This window comes from Pseudorca crassidens, chromosome 9, assembly GCF_039906515.1.
Source record: "Pseudorca crassidens isolate mPseCra1 chromosome 9, mPseCra1.hap1, whole genome shotgun sequence".
Taxonomy (NCBI): Eukaryota; Metazoa; Chordata; class Mammalia; order Artiodactyla; family Delphinidae; genus Pseudorca; species Pseudorca crassidens.
This window is the reverse complement of record NC_090304.1, coordinates 61,631,453-61,648,800: the sequence shown is the minus strand read 5'-3', so window position 1 is coordinate 61,648,800 and position 17,348 is coordinate 61,631,453. Positions and strand designations below refer to the sequence as shown.

Here is a 17,348-nt window from a genome sequence, read left to right as displayed (position 1 = left end):
ACTAAACACTTCATACACTTTTTTCTACCTTAATACCTGTAACACTTCTTTCGCTTACTTTTTGAACACTTCTGTCTCTGAGGAGGCCATGAACTTTTTAAGGACAGAGACTGGATCCTATTCATATTTGTGTTCCAGAACCTGGCAGTAGGTTAGGCATATATTAGACACCCTGTTACACAGCTGCTGACTCTCTGAAATAAATATAACTTCCATAACCCTTCACAGTGAATTAACTCAACGTATGGTTTCCTTTAAATTAAGCCTCACATGGGATGATAGTTGGATTATGTAAGACTTGAAGGAGAGTGTATTTAAAGAAAAGCAGCACTTGAAAATGTCTTGCTTTTATAGGCGGTGAATGAATATTTCACAGCAACCGTGGGATACTGTGTCAGCATGTTGGTAAAGCAGAGTGGCCAGAGGCTCACTGGATGTTTTTGTGGAGCCCTCTGTAACTGCCTCCCCACTGCTGCGTGCTCTCTAGCCCCTGATTCACTGAAAGAAGGCAGTGTAGTTACCTGTTGAGTGGAGAGGACTTGGGGCACATTCAGATCTTTCATCAAGGAGTAGATTTTCAGCTACTTTTCCAGTTCAGTTGTTAAACTCATTCCTGCCTGACCTACCAATTGCTGAATTGTTCATTTGTTTATTTATTTATGATGCGTGTCCCCTGGGCTTCAGAACTAGCTTCAAAATGCTACTGCTCCATCTGGTTTAAATAGAGCATGCTAAGAAGAAATGAGAGAAACAATGGGACCTTGCAGTTGAAGGGAAAAAGAAACCTCCTGGCAAACAGGAAGCAGAGAGGAATTCAGATTCTTTTCTCTTTCTTTATGAGTTTGTCCTGGGGGAGGGAAGCGATTTTTAGCAAGAAGACATGCTTTATAACTGGAAGTTCACATTTCTACCTGCAGTGATCTGATATTCAACATCTGTGAGGTCTGAGTTCATGGAAAACTTTTTGAATCATGTTTAGGCAGGCTAGTCTCTGGGGCCCAGGACAATGGCCTTTGTTCTTCCTTTTCCCATCTGTTTCATTATTCTCTTAGGCACTTCATACGCCTGAATGCAAGCAGCCTTATGAACATTTTGCCTATGCAATAAGCAGGGGTCGGCCTCTTGGCTTTGGGCATCCTGGATTCTCCAGTAAAAGAGCCATTCACCTTGATAATCCATTTGTTCAGAGTCAGGAAAGGTATGGTGATTAGAGATGTGGGCTCTCGGTGTCTATCAGGTCCCTGTTAGAGTCCGGGCTCTGCTGCTCACCACATGGGTGATCATGGGAATGCTCTGTTAACCTCTCTGAGCCTCAGTTTCCTTATCTCATAAGTGGAGCTTATTACTCATGTAACAAGCTTGTTGAGAAGATTAAACAAGCTATGTAAAAGGACTTCACGGTAAATACTTGGGAATCATCACCTAGTTTTATAAGATCTGAATGCGCTTTCACTTTCATTGCCACGGGTCCTCACTGTGTGCCTGGAAAGGCATTGTTGGCCCCATCTGACAGAGGGAAGGGGCTCGTAAACCTGAGAGCCCCTTGCCCCAGTGAGTGTCCTCTCTTCACTCTGCCACCTTTGGTTGTGGATGCATATCCTCTGTTCACCTTTTCTAAGGCATGACTCAGAGCTCTTCCTTCTGACAGCGAATCTTCTGAATGAGAGACAATAACAATCAAATATTTTGGCGTTATTTACCAGGAGAGCCAAAAGCTCTCTGCCTTCCACATTTAAAGCATGAAGAATACTGCTTTAAAAAGCACTGTGGGGCTTCCCTGGTGGCGCAGTGGTTGAGAGTCTGCCTGACGATGCAGGGGACACGGGTTCGTGCCCTGGTCTAGGAAGATCCCACATGCCGCGGAGCGGCTGGGCCTGTGAGCCATGGCCGCTGGGCCTGCGCGTCCGGAGCCTGTGCTCCACAACGGGAGAGGCCACAACAGTGAGAGGCCTGCGTACCGCAAAAAAAAAAAAAAAAAAAGCAGTGTGCAAGGGTGGTACATGATCTGCTTTGGGTCACATCTTTGATTTGTATTGTTTTTCCCTTCTATTAAAGGAGAAGAGGGTGGGATATATGTCCTCCATGAAGGAGAGCAGGAGAGCAGTGCAGAGTGCAGAGTGGCAGGCTCACCTGCCCTCCTGCCGCTCCTGCCCTCCTGCCGCTCATGGTCTGATCGCATGTTGCCTGCTGTTCACGAAGGGACTGGAGGGCAGAGCAAGGACTCAGGTTCCCCAAGTTGGAAAAGCTAATTAGAAGCTATGTACCCTTCTCCAGACTGTCCAGTGATTGTTTGACAGTATTAAAGGCATGGATGTTTTTGCCAGACAGCCTTTCCTGTGTGCCCTCAGGACCCCAGACCCAACACGGTCAGCCAATCCATAGTCAATTTATTTCAGACAATTTGGAAGAATACATGTAACAATAATGCACTGGTTACAATAATACAAGCTCTTGTTACAGTCAACTCTTAAAATGAATTATGGTTTAAACACAATAGAAGTTTATTTTCTTTCTCATGAAGTTCAAAACTTGTCTTAAGTCTCCTCTAGGCAGTGATTCAGGGACTTTTTCCGTGCTGTGGCCCCTCCATTTTCAACGTGTGGCTTCCAGGGTCAAAGGATTCATTTGCATCAAGCTGGTGGGAGGGAAAGAGAAGTTGAAGGCTTGCTGGGGAAATGTTGTTATAGGCCAGGCCCATTCCATTTCATTGGCCAGAACTCACATTCCCTTGGCCAGAGCTCAGACAGATGGCCGCACCTAATTTCTAGGGTGGAGTCTAGTTTTGTGCTCCAGAAGAGGAAATGAGTTGGGTGAACCAACCAGTTTCTGCCTCGGAACAATTATGACCAACTAACATTTATAAAGCATTTACTTTGTGTCAGGCCTTGTGCTAATAAGCTCTTTATCTACATTATTTTTAAATTCATGTACTATGTTTTTCACCCATTTAAAGTATACAATTCATTGGTTTTCGGTATATTCACAGAATCGTGACACCATCACCACCATCAATTTTAAAACATTTTCATTATCGCCTCCCAAACCCCATACCCATTAACAATCACTCCCCATTTCCTCGCATCTCCCTGCCCCCACTGCAACCCTACGCAACCACCAATCTCTTTTCTGTATGGATGGATTTGCCTATTCTGAACATTTCATGTATAATAGAATGCTTATATTCTTTTATATAATCCTCACAACAACCGTACAAGGTAGACAGGTTGTTATTCCCATTTTACAGATTTACAGAGGATCCGGTTGCTTAAATGACTTGCCAGTAAATTTAAACCGTGCCTCTCACTGAACTCTATCATACTGTTCTGTGTCCCAATTATAAAGAATAATCACACCATGATTTGGGAAAGAGATTTGGGGAAAGAGGTGGAAGGGGTATTTGTTTGCTTGCTTTTAAATGAATATCATGGCAAAAAAAACCTAACTTTTTCATGGAGGGCTCCTTTACTAAAGTGACATGCACTTAGAAGTCAGAGATATCAAGGTTTAAAGCCCAAACCTACCACTTACCAGGTGCATACAAAGTATGCACTGCTTAATCCCTCTTGAGTCTTAGTGTCTTTATCTATAAAATGGGAATAATGAATCTGTTTGCTGGGATGATTGAATGAGATTAGCCTATGTGAAAGCTGTTCCCACAGCTTTACATAGTTGATGCCTTGCCAGTGTTAGTTGTTCTTGCTTGAAAGTGAAATTCTGGCTGTAATTGGGCAGCCACAGAAATTATGTTAATGTATCTGGCTCTCCGGGATACTGTCCGGGAAGAAATTATTGTGACTTGGTGTTTTACAGTATCCAGATTATAACCCAGGAGTGGCTGAGATCCTAGGAGGATTTCCAACAATGAGGGTTAGGAAAAAGGGACATAGGCTCCAGGATAGAAAAGTATATGCAGATTCTGGTCTGTTGACTTCTGATCTCATCTGGGCAGAACAGTTTGTTAAAGGCACCTGGAAAGAACCAGCTGAGCCAGTGTAAGTTTGAAGTTCCTTGGGAAAGAAGATAAGCTGGCTGAGTTTCTGTAGGCAAAGAGCCAGTAATGAGGTTTCCAGCATTCCATCACATGTCCTTTTCATCACTTTCAGCTCAGCCAGAGATGGCAAAGTCTCAAGACTCAGAGGCCAAGAGTGCCTTTGAGAGACTCATGAAGGTAGCTATGAAGGAGTGAATTGTGCTTTTGTTCCATTGACCCATTCCCCACTCTACCCTGTCGTTAGCCATAAAGATATTGAAATCTGGGCATGAGAGCACAGAGAAGACCGAGGAGACAGTGGGGAAGTTTTATTGGCAGTGGCTCATAATCATATAGCCAGAAGAGACCATCAGAAAAAAAGGGTCTGAACTCTATGTAGAATCAGGGGCTCATTTCAGCCTTAAAAATCTGCCCTAAAAGCCTCTGGTTCTGCCATTTCCTAATAGCGTGGACAAATGACTTAATCTCTCTGAGCCTCCATTTCCATATAGGATTGTTACCTGGACTGTGACTTACAATCCTGCACTCCCAACCTGCATAATTCCAGGGGGCTCCATTCACATACACTGGGGGTCAGCATACTGTAAACCTGTAATGGGTCAGACACTAAATATATTAGGTTTTATGGGCCATTTGTTCTCTACTGCAACTAATCAAGTCTGCTATTGTTGTGCAAAAGCAGCTATAGATAATACATAAATGAATGGGTATGGCTGTGTTCCAATAAAACTTCATTTATGGGCACTGAAATTTGAATATTATATAATTTTCATGTGCTACAAAGCATTTTTCTTCCTTTGATTTTTTTTCTACCAATTATAAATGTAAAAATCATTCTTGGCTTACAGACTCTACAGAATCAGACAGTGGGCCAGATGTGATCTGCAGGCCATGATTTATAGGCCCCTAACATACACTAAAATATGTTCAGTGTCCTCTAGAGAGATGCAGTGCAGTGCCATGATTACTGCAAGGACCAAATAAGAAAAAACATGTAAAGTGATTAGCATAGTGTCTGCCTGTTATTAAGTACTCGGCAAATGGTTGTTATTACTATTTGCTCAGTAAAAGAGAAATATATTATCAACTATACTTCAGTAAAAAAATATTAAAACTAAAAAAAAATATATTAGCTACTTGCCACAAACATCTGGAAAGGGAGACAGTTACATTTTGGTTACTTAACATTTCTACTATATTAAGCTTTTATTATTATTAAAATATATATTAAAATTAAAACTATAAAACCTGGTTTGGACAGGTAGTGACATTTTGAGGCCACCAGTTTTGTAATTTTTTTCCTAATATCCCAGTATTGTCTCTTCAATTTGTAGACATTTTTTAGTATAGTTGTTGGTTGGTTGGGGGATTGGGTTCAGGAATCCTGTGGATACCAAAATTCGAGTATGCTCAAGTCACTTATATAAAGTGACATCTTATAAAAACTATATAAAATAACATCTTACGGAAGAACCTGAACGAACCTTATGGCCAACCCAATACTTGCATATAACCTATGCACATTCTCCCATATACTTTAAACCATCTCTAGATTACTTATAATACCTAATACAATGTAAATGCTATGTAAATAGTTGTAAATACAAGGTAAATGCTATGTAAATAGTTGCTGGTGTCGTAATTTCTAGTCTTGCTTTTTGGAACTTTTCTGGAACTTTTTTTTTCAAATATTTTCGATCCACCGTTGGTTGAATCATGGATGTGGAACCCACAGATACAAAGGGCTGACTGTACTTGGTCTGTGCTGCTAGGTGCTACATGTATAAATGAGTTTAGGTCTTGTCTGTCTAGGAGCTCATGTTCTTCTCCAAAGTGGGTATATGCATCCTAAGGGTATGCAAGATGATAGTCTTTCTCTTTATAGTAACTTTTCATCTCAGCCTTTAAATTTCTGTTTTGGTATAGGATTTATAATGTACATACTGTGTCATAGTAATATGGTTGTACATCCTACAATTTATAAATATATAAATATTCAGATAATGGAAGGTGTGCTTACATTTTCTTTAAATGATGTTGACAAAGTTTTGAGAAAACTGGTTGAGAAGGATTTGGTATGAGTGATGTAGGTTCTTATTCAGAACGAGGCAACTGTTTTTAGAACATGAATTAACAGTTACTCTGGTGTCTATTTTGTGGCAGGTGGGAAGCAAGATATTTCACATTTTAAATTTCAGAATAACACTTATAACAGCTGTATGTTACGTACAATTATCTCCATTTTATAGATGAGGAACGAAGTTCAATTCAGAGGAGATAAACAACTTGTAAAGGTCAGCTTGAATGAATCAGGACTGTCTAACTATAAAGCATGACATTTACCACTTCAACCTTCATTGCATTGAAGAAGTCCATGAGAAAGGAATGATTATTCTCTGGTATTCCTAAACTCTGAAATTAGTCTTTTTTCCATCACGTGTACTTAGTTTATTGAGTGGTAAATGGATAAAATTCCACTCCCCCAGAGATCCATGATCAACCCCTTCCCCGCTGACCTCTGCACATCACATGCTTCTCACTCTGATTAGAAATCTTCTTAATTAGATATCTCCTAGTCAGTCATCCATCAAGACTCAGCTGAGACCTCACCTCCTCCAGGAAGCCTTCTTGACTTCACCTCCCAGACTAGGTGAGATGCCCTTCCTCTAGGTATCTATAGCACCCTAATGAGTCCTTATAAAATATGCTAGCTGTGTAGTTAGTTGTTATCTGCTTGTTACTCCCTGGACTGAAAGCCCCTTAGGGGACAGAAAATCTGACCTTGATTGTATTGACCTCCTGCCATCCAACATGGTAATAAGGTGCCTGAGACATAACAGACCCTCCATGAATATTTATGGAATGAAGAAATTCCTCCATCATTGATGTGCAGTCTGAGATAACTTCGGCAAAGAGATGGGTTGAAGTTTGTCTTTATTAAGGTTTCCCAGGATAGGGCAAATTGGTGGACATGAATTAGATTATAGGGGACCAGATAATGGTAAAACAAAGGAAGTAAACTTTTATATGTATGAAGGCTTTTTCTTTCTGGGTTTCTCCTTCTGAAGAGGGTACCTACTCTCACACCAATCAAATTTATATTAGTGATGTATATGATTTATCAGTATATTCCAGTTTCTCTCTATGTTTATATGAGCATATATATAAGCCCACACCTAGTCATGAACATGAGTTCATAAAAATAGATGGCCACAATTTCTGTAAACTATCTCATGATCACTGAAAGCTCAACAAAAGGATAGAGTTCATTAACACTCTTCATGTTGGCCCATCTTGCCAAGTCATTCAGTTGCTCTAAATCTTCTTTGGTCCTAAAGCTATTTCCCTGCTGGATGCATAAAGCTTTACCTCTTTCTTTAAAGGGAACTAGCATTTACTGAAAGCTTTTGCAATATTCCAGATATTTAACCGAGGTGATCTCATTTAATCCTCAGACGTTTGCACAAATCCACAGGTCCTGAACCCAAAAGAAAATGGATCAAGTCAAAAGCAAGTCAAGAATTTAGTGAAATAGAAAATCTTCACTAAGAAGGAAGAAGGAGAGGGCAAGACTAAGAAAAAGTCTGAATTTTGTTGAATTCAGTTATGAATGAATAGTGTTAAATTCTTACACAAATTTGTTGCATAGCATTATACCAAATTAATTTGTTGGTAATAGATGAGAGTTTATGACCATTAGCACAAACAGTTTATATATGAGCAGGGAGGGACCTTTTCAGCTGATTGGGAGAAAAGCTTTCTTCTTCCTATCACCAAATATGGCTACATATGAAGGGTTTTCTTGCTTGCTGGAAAAGGACAGCATTTGAACAGTTGTTCCCAGATTTTTACATTTCATAGACCAGAAACGCTTCAGAACAAACTTTTATAGGCCAACAGAGTTGCCAAATTTTTATCTTGCCAATAAAATGAAGGACATTAAAAAAAAGACAAAAAACCCACGATCTATTTTCATCATCATTTCAGAAATAAAAAGACAACTTTTAACAGCAAAAACAATAAGAAAAAACAGAGTAGAAAAGACATAATCTCATAATAAAGAAAGGTCATTTTATCTTGAAAAATCACTGCATTCTATTTACTTTTCTCATTCTTTCTAGACCAACAGGGGTTGGGGACCAGCCTGTAAGAACCACTGCTACTGCTATGAGCAGGCTTTAAAGTCACACGGCTCTCAATTTAAATCCAGGCCCTACTTGATTACTAGCTGTGAAACTTGGGGCAAGTTATTCAACTTTTCTGAGCTGCAATTTCTTCATGTGTCAGATGAGGATAATATCTGACCGTATTAATCTCCTAGGGTTGCCATAACAAAGTACCACAAACTAGGTTGCTTAGAACACCAGAAATTTTTTGTCTCACAGTTATGGAGCCCAGAAGTCTGAAATCCAAGTGTCTGCAGGGCCATGCTACACCTGATGGTGCTAGGGAATGATCTGTTTCAGACCTCTGTCCTAGCTTCTGGTAGTTCCTTGGCTTTTGGCAGCATATCTCCAGTCTTTTCATGCCTTTCTCCCTGTTGCATATCTGTGTCCCAATGACCCCCTTTTATAAGGACACCAGTCAGTCACATTGGATTAGGGACCCACCATACTCCAGTATGACTTCTTAACTAATGACACCTCAGACAATTCTGTTTCCAAATAAGGTCACATTCTGAGGTATTGGGGGGTTAAGACTTCAACATATGAGTTTGTGGGGGGGAAATACAGGTTAACCCATAACACTAACTAAACTCATGGAATTCTTGTATCAGAGTCATTCAGGAGAGGTTGAATACATTAAAAATACAGTAAAGGGCTTCCCTGGTGGCCCTTTGAGGAATTTATGACTTAGGGACAGTAAGTAATTTATGCAAGGATATATAACTAAGAAGTAGTGAAGGACTTCCCTGGTGGCGCAGTGGTTAAGAATCCGCCTGCCAATGCAGGGGACCACGGGTTCAAGCCCTGGTCCGGGAAGATCCCACATGTCGTGGAGCAACTAAGCCTGTGCACCACAACTACTGAGCCTACGCTCTAGAACCCGTGAGCCGCAACTACTGAAGCCCGTGTGCTACAACTACTGAAGCCCGCGCACCTAGAGCCCGTGCTCTGCAACAAGAGAAGCCACTGCGATGTGAAGCTCACACACTGCAACGAAGAGTAGCCCCCGCTCGCTGCAACTAGAGAAAGCCCGTGTGCAGCAACAAAGACCCAACGCAGCAATAATAAAATATAAAATGAATAAATCTTAAAAAAAAAAGTAGTGAAGATGTGACTTTGAACACATTTACTTAATAAATATTTAAAATATGTGTTATGTGGCTGACTCTGTTCTAGTGCTGGAGACTCAGCCATGAATGAACTAGACAAGGCCCCTGGTTTTACATTCCAGTGGAGGGAAGCAAAAGTTAATAAAATAAACAAATAAATATATAATATAAATTTAAGTAGAGATAAGTATTATAAATAAAAACAAAGTCCATTAAGAGAGTAGAGAATAATGGAGGGATAGAAGATGATGTTCTACACAGGATGTCAGGGGGTTAGATCTTGCATGAGGAGACATGTGAGCAGAATCCTGACTGTAGTGAAGGAGTAAATCCTAAGTGAAAGGGGAGCCACAGAATGGAACTGAGTAGGGAGTGATGGGGTCTGATTTTTGTTTTAAGAGAACCTGCTTGCTATGTAGTCAGTGATTTGTAGCAAGGCAGTAGTCAAAGGAAGGAAACGAATTAGGTGAGGGCAGAAATCCATGTGAGAGATTATTGTGATATAGAGTGGGGAGCAGAGGTGGAGATGGAGAAAAGATTGGGGATATATTTTGAAGACAGAATTAACAGCAGTTGCTGATGAATAAGATGTGGGATATAAGATTTTTTTTTAAAGAGCCAAGAATGACTCCCAGGTTTTTGACCAGAGCAACTTGGTGAACAATTATGCCATTTTTTGAAATGGTATATATTAGGAGTACAGTAAATATGGGAAGGGTGTGGGGACCACAGGTTTAGTTTTGATGGTCAAATGGAGATGCTCAGATGTGGGATGCAGCTGGATATGAAAGTCTGGCATTCAGGGCACAGGCTAGGACTAGAGATCTACATGTGGTAGTCTTTAATCCATAGATGGCATGTAAGCCTTGATACTGGTTGTTGTGGCCTAGGGAGTGAGTATAATGAGAAAGGTCTAATGATGAGCCCTGGGACACAAGAAACTTGAAAGATCAGGAAGTGGAGAAGGACTCAGCAAAGGAGACTGAGAAGGATGAATTAGTGAGGTAGGAGGGAAACCGGGGGGGGGGTCTCAGGAACCAAGTTTAAAAAGTGGTTGACTCGAGGAAGATATAAGTCATTGTGTCAAAGAGCTGTGGAGAGATTGAGTAAACTGAGGACTCCACTCTGGCCATTGCTTTTGTTGGTGAACATGTCATTATTTACCTTAATAAAAGCAACTCTAGTGGAATGGTGAAGGTGAAACCTGACTGAAGTCAGTTAAGGCGAGAATGGGATGTGAAGAGGTAAAAACACCGAGAGTGGACACTTACATTTTTTGTTCTCTGTTATCTCAATTTCTTAGAAGCAGTGAATATAATAGTTAAGAGAGTGGGCTCTGCAGTCTTAGAACTTCAGTCATTTTTCTGATTGTGCCAGTCAGCTAACCTCTCTAGTCACCGAGTCCTCATCTACAAAGTAGAGATAATAGTACAGCTCACTTCAAAATGTCATGAGGGTTGAGGGCTTCCCTGGTGGTGCAGTGGTTAAGAACTTGCCTGCCAGTGCAGGGGACACGGTGCAGAGTTTGAGCCTTGGTCTGGGAAGATCCCACATGCCACGGAGCAGCCAAGCCCGTGCACCACAACTACTGAGCCTGTGCTCTACAGCCCGCGAGCCACAACTACTGAAGCCCACGCGCCTAGAGCCCGTGCTCCGCAACAAGAGAAGCCACGGCAATGAGAAGCCTGCACACCGCAACGAAGAGTAGCCCCGCTTGCCGCAACTAGAGACAGCCCACAAATAAATAAATAAATAAATCTATTAAAAAAAATGTTGTGAGGGTTGAATGAGAGATGCAAGTAAAGTTTTAACACATTGCCAGCCCATAATAAGTGTCAGTAAATACCAGCACTGTCACTAATATAAGCAAAGTACTGGTGCAGCTTCCAGGCTCCACATAGTTCATTACGTCTGGGAGCAATTGGTGGCGTGAGGTGGTAATTATGACAGAATATGTGTTATGATGATCCTTGATGGGGACAGAACAGTGTGTTATAATACAAAAACTATATGAAGACTCATCCACAATAATTTTTCATGGGGTGTTTCATAATGGTGGAATAGCCAGGCAGCAGGGGGAGAATGGCTCTGAAGGGAATTTTGGGGGATCATGGTAGATCAAGAAGCTGGAAGTCATGGAAGGACTTAGAGTAGACCAAGCCACATCAAGCCATACGTGGATAACCCACATACTGATATTGGAAGTAACCCTTTATCTTGTAATCAGTTATTTATTATTTACTCTTTGCTACACACAGTGTTTACACCTGGCTTTTCTTACCAGTTTAGAAACTCAAGTCCCTCTTCCCCGACCCTCTAATTATGTTGCATACCTCTGCTTCTACAGTGTCTAGTGTTACGGTCATGAAAGAGGGGGCACCTCATCTACATATATTCCATATCCCCTAGTAAGATGCTTAGAGGAAAAAATAAACAAGGAGAAAGTAGTCCATATGTGAACAAATTAAGTTGCCCACTCGGTCATTCTCTAGAAACACAGAGCTAAGAAAGTCTCTCATACTTAATCCTGCATAGCCTGGAAAATTATAGCATCACCTTGTCCCACAGAGGGCTACTGCTGATGTCTCTCAAGGAACATTGATTGCATACCTTGGAGATAGCAGTCTCTTATATGGATGAACTCACCTGGTTGGAACCTGTCAGGTGGCCAAATCCTGGTTTATATTGAGTTAGGACAGGAGTTTGCGGTGGAACTTTTGAGACAGAGTACCTGTTTCCTTGCTTGGCACACCTTGACTTAGTGGCAGTAGGCAGCTGTGTGCAAAATTTCATTGTTGTTATGTGGCAGGCGCTTGTTTGAAACAGGTGAAGGAAGCCAAGTTAGTCTCACTGTGGATAGCCAACAAGCTGTTAAGTATGCTTTCCTGGGCTGGTGAGTTCATTTGACTAACAGCAGAAGTGGAGAGCTGGGGACCTGAACAGGCAGCCTCGAGCAGAGCCCCCGGGCCTGCCATTCTCTGGCAGAAAGTCCCCATATTCCTGGTGATGTTCTTCAGTCTGGGTGATAGACCTCTCTGGGGTTGTTTCCCTTTTTCCACCGGCTGGCAGATTCACAGTCTTAGCAGAATCCTTGGCAAATAGTAGTTGACATGGAAAAAGACACTTTAAGGAGAAGGTGAGGCAGAAATCCATTTTCCAGAAAGAAGTGTGGTAAGAATAATAGCCAGTAGTTTTGGGAGTATGCATTATAAACCAGGCACTACATTTTCTTGATGTACTTAATCTTGCAAGGTAAAAATTATCATGCCCATTTTATAGATAAAGCAACCCATGTTACTGTAAATCAGTGACAAGGCTAGGGTTTAAACACAAGGCTGTTTGGTTCCTAAACCTGTGCTCTTCCTGTAATTTCTACAAAAGGCCATAGTAAATAAATCTGCTTGCATCGCTCATCTGCCCCTACAGTTGAATGTGAAACACTGCTTGGGATAGGATGATACGTTTAAGAGTGTGGGCTCTGAAACCAGGTTGCCTGGAGTTGATTCCAGCCCTGCCACTTAGCAGCTGGGATCCTATTTGGATGTGTTAACCTCTATGAATCTCAGTTTTTTCATCTGCAATATGTTGTTTATGCTAATACCTACCTCGTAGGAATGTTTTGAAGATTAAATAAAGACTAAATGAGGCTGAGCACCTAAAACACTGCCTGGCATATGAGAAGTGCCCAATAATAGCTATTATCATCAAAAACATGATTTCTAGTGTTGATATTCAGTGAACCTAAAGAGGTTATATTGACCTTGTCAGAGAGGAAACAAAAAGCTCAGGCACTGCTCCTCCATGCTACCTGCCTGTTAATGATTTCTGGCCAATCAATGGTACTGTTCCTGATAATCTGCATGTCTCGATTTTCAGGGCTTCCTTGCTCTAGAGGTAGCACAGTAGGATAGGATAGAAAGACACTGTTTTGACATCAGAAGACCTGGGGTTTGGGGTCAAGCTCAAATCGTATTTGGAAACTGTGACCTGTGCAGGTCATTTTGTCTCTCTCTCTACGGGTTCCTCATCTGCACAGCTAGCGGGTTGAACTCCCGAACCTCTAGGGCTCCTTGCATCCTCCATTTCTGTGAACATTGGACAAAGTCACTTAACTTCTCGGGTGGCTCATTTATACTGTAGCACTGCTGAACCTTTCCTGGTTGCTGAGGGGCTCAGGGAGAGTGAAGTGTTTGGTACACTGTGACAGGCTATGCAAATATGAGGGCTGATCTTTACAGAATTATTAATGAGAATTAAACCTGAGTAGTATGCCTCGCTATGTGTGCGTTGGAGACTCAGGGGCTTTCATCCACGTTTTGCCATCTTTGCCTACCCCCCACTGGGTTGGGTGGATCCACCTTAACAAGGTGTGGGGGAACACAAGTGGAGGATGGGGTGTGGTACTGATGGTGGGAAAGCGTCTTATTGGTTAATGCTGGTACATCCCAAACACCGATTACTGTCACTGCTTCTCAGGCTGATATATTTATCAGGATGAGTTACAAGGAAATATATGTACCCAGGGAGAGAAGACGCTGCATGGTCACCCCCTGTGATGTAAAGTATGAGAGCCTAGGAGGGGCTGTTTTATAATTCATCAGGTTTTGCTAGTGAGTTCTGCCGGAGTCTTAGTTATAAAGGCAAGTGTGAACTGGACGGCAGACAGGAGAACCTGGCACCAAGGAGACGGAGAAGCTGCCTTTGGTGCCTCCTGCCTCCTCCCTGCTTTGTTCCAATAATTTTGTGCTCGGTAAGTTCCCTGGCTTTGCAGCTAATCGTTGTTGAATAAGCTTGGCAAATGAATCTGTAGTTTGGAATATGCACTTGCTGTCAGAAGTGTGTGTCAGTGTTTGGGCTTCTGACAAATTCCACAATTCTATTAAATGAGCAAAATAGCTTAAAAGATGAAACAAAAGCCGACAAATCAATTATTCACCTTGATCCTTGGAAGGCTGCTTTCTTTGGTTGCTAAAGTTTCTCTGGTTTCATTCTGTCAGTTTCATCTGTTGGGTGAGCTTTGAAAAGAACAAGTCTCTTTGTCACGAAATTGTTTTTCCTAGCTGCCAAAAGGAGGTATGTACAGGGCGGTTTGTCCATCCCCACCCCCCAGCTTACCCTCCCCAGCAATCGGTAAATTCTAAAACAGACTGTTTGCCTGGTAACCAGCTCCGACAGAGCTGAACCTATGCAAGGCAAGATTCAAATTGTAATCTTTTGTGTGAACAGAACTGAGGGACTCTGAATAATTGTCATTGTGGAGATTATTGTGAGACTCGGTATGGTGGTAGTCCCTGCGTTTTGCCGGAATGGGATCAGAATGTGAGCAGATTTGCATTTGGCATGCCTGTTGGTGGTGTGGGAGAAGGAGGAAAAGAAAAGACTGGATCGTTATGGAAAGAGCTGTACATCCCACCCGCAGGACAGACAAATGCAGAAAGCATGGCAGTTGTATTTGCGTAACTTGGGGCTGTTTTCTCTAGTTTCCTATTCCTGTTAATAATTACCTGAAGCTGTGTTTTGGTCCACATCTGGGTATGCTCCAGGTCCTGGCTCCAAGCAGAGTGAGCGCTAACTCCTGATCAGCTAGCTGTAGGAAGTCATTTCCTCCTCAGAAGGAAAGAAGCGAAAGCTGTACCTTCCTGGACTCCTTTCTGCCGTGTTGTTTGCCTCTGTCCAAATCTCATGGAAACCAACAGATTGACGTACTTTTTTTTTTTTTTTTGCAGTAGCAGATTTAACTGTGGTGTCATATGGCATATTATGTATGGAAAGGAATAGCAAGACATTTTTCTGAATGTTTCAAGTGTGTCTGGCTTGTTGACATTTGCTTTATTTCACTGGCAAGGAGCTACTGTCTTCTGAACCCATAACTGTCTGTCCAAAGCGTTTACTTTATGCATAATTGCACTTTTTCTTTAGATGTGCAGTCTGTAGATCTGACAAGAACATCCTCTTTATCCTCAAGGAAAGCAACTCGTTTTAACATCTCCTTGAAAAAAATATGCATTTTTTCCCCCCACCAGCTTGCTATTTGCTTTTTCTTGATAAATATTTTGGTCATCAGTACCACTATACTTCCAATAAAGTTGTTTCTTCTTTCCTAGTACACTTTCTGATTGCACCAAAACTTGGCAAATTTGGAATATGGAATGTATCTTTTTTTTCAGGAACACATTTTCCAGGCATTCTTCTTTTGTCCGTAAATAGCTTTTCCATATTTTCCATTTCTCTGAATAAGTTCTGCTTAAAGAGCAGAGGAGTGATGTATTATGGTTGGCACTTAGGGGTGTGTAACCTGAGACTTGGTTTCTGATCTACAAACTGGCTGCCCCACAAGGGGTCTGTAAAATGTCTTTTTGTCTTGCGTTCAGCTCAAAGCCTCCGGGCTACAGCAGTAATTATTAAGATAGGAAATTCAGCAAACCATTGCAGGTATAAACCAACATCTGCGTTTGATGGTCTGGTCAGCACGTGATGCTTGTAAAGCTCAGGACACACAGCTGAAGGTTCCTAAAAGTGTTAATATATCTTAATGCCAAGAACAATACAGTTGTAAAGTACCTTTGCGATGTATTGCACGTTGAATTTTACTGTACTACATTTAAAAAAATCTCCTGCTAGAGCCCCTGGTTTATTTTGCAGCAGTACCTGGGTCTTGATTCAGTGTGGTTTTATGGAGAAATAAGCCAATGCACTAATTTCCATAAACTGAGTTTCTTCTCATTTGGTGGTGGTTTTTCCATCTTCCATCTTCTCCACCCACCAAGAATAAGCTCTTTCAATAGCAACAAAAGAAAATTTAGCATGAGTTATTCTCAGTTAAATTTACAGCAAGACAAATACGAACTGTGACAAGAGAACACGTACACACCAAAAAGCATGTCTCTTAAAAAAGGGTTATAAGCCAAAGAGGCATGAACATTTTACCTATATGACACATATGATTTTCTTTGAGAGAGGTTGGCGGGGGTAGAAGGGGGCGAGGTTTACAGGAGCTGTTCTAAGACCTGGCTTCAGCAGTCAGCAGATGGAAAGGGCAGGGGCTTTGTGTCTCCATGGTCCCCACCTCACTCTCCTTATCTGTAAAATTGGGGAGGGGAAGTTAGGAAGATTACACCAGATAGATGATGTATGTATGTATAACCAATGGTGCACTGATTGGCACAAAGGGGACCCAGTAAAAGGTAGTCATTATGGTTAGAAGTTGAATTTTGTAAAATATATTAGCTCATTTTGATGTTGGTTTTGAAAGAAATACGCACATTAAATAGGAAGATTATAAAAAATTTTCTTGTTAGCAAGATACACTTCTGTCAGATGATTTTGTTTTTGTTTTTATTTTGGAAACCTAGTAAACACAGAATGATTACCTTTCAGTTCACATTTCACTAATTCTTAGAATGGTATCTGATGTCTACATAATTATTTAAAGAATAAACTTGATGTCAAATGGGGAGCATGGAGATAAACTGATACCAAATAATATTTCATAGCCTTCTAAGTTATTTGCTAAACAATGAATAGGCCATAATTCCAGCCCTGACATTGCATTAAAGTACCTAATTATAAATATCATTTATTATGCCCCAGGCACTGTACTGTCTGTTTTACCCACATTTTCTCATTTACTCCTCATTACAACCCTACCCGGTAGGTGCTATTTTGCTTCTCATTATCAAATTAGGAAACGAGATTAGAGAGAAGTTTATTTAAATACTACTAATTTAAATTGGCATATGGCAGTGCTAGAATCTGAACTCAAACCTGTCTGATTCTAGAATCTATACTGTAACCACCATGGTGGAATGATTCAATAGGATTTGCCCAGCTCTACATGGCTCCATTTTGGAATCTTGGCCCTATAGTTGCCTTGATTCTTCTCCCCACATATTTAACCTCTATCAGAGTTTAGGGAGTATAAAAAAATGAAGTAGGAGACTTTCATTGCTCTCATTTTTGGTCTGTGCCAATCAAGATCACTTTTTCCTGAGTTATCTTTACAATTCTCACCGAAGTATAAAATTTAGTATTAAAAAGCATGAAATTTTAAAAGGTCATAAATCTGCCAAATTCAAGATAAGA

At 41.1% G+C, this 17,348-nt stretch overlaps 1 protein-coding gene across 28 annotated transcripts in view; it reads left to right on the top strand.

The window, feature by feature from the left end:
• DLG2 (discs large MAGUK scaffold protein 2) overlaps positions 1-17,348 on the top strand; it is a 2,011,757-nt gene that overhangs the window by 1,803,025 nt on the left and 191,384 nt on the right. Inside the window, exon 1 of one of the 28 annotated variants that reach the window (XM_067750595.1) lies at positions 13,763-14,016. The exons of 26 other annotated variants lie outside the window; for them this stretch is intronic. The gene's annotated coding sequence lies outside the window, so the exon portion shown is untranslated. Of the gene's footprint in view, positions 1-13,762; positions 14,017-14,320; positions 14,340-17,348 lie in introns of those variants that run through there. One more of the 28 variants, XM_067750598.1, reaches the window with a different exon arrangement.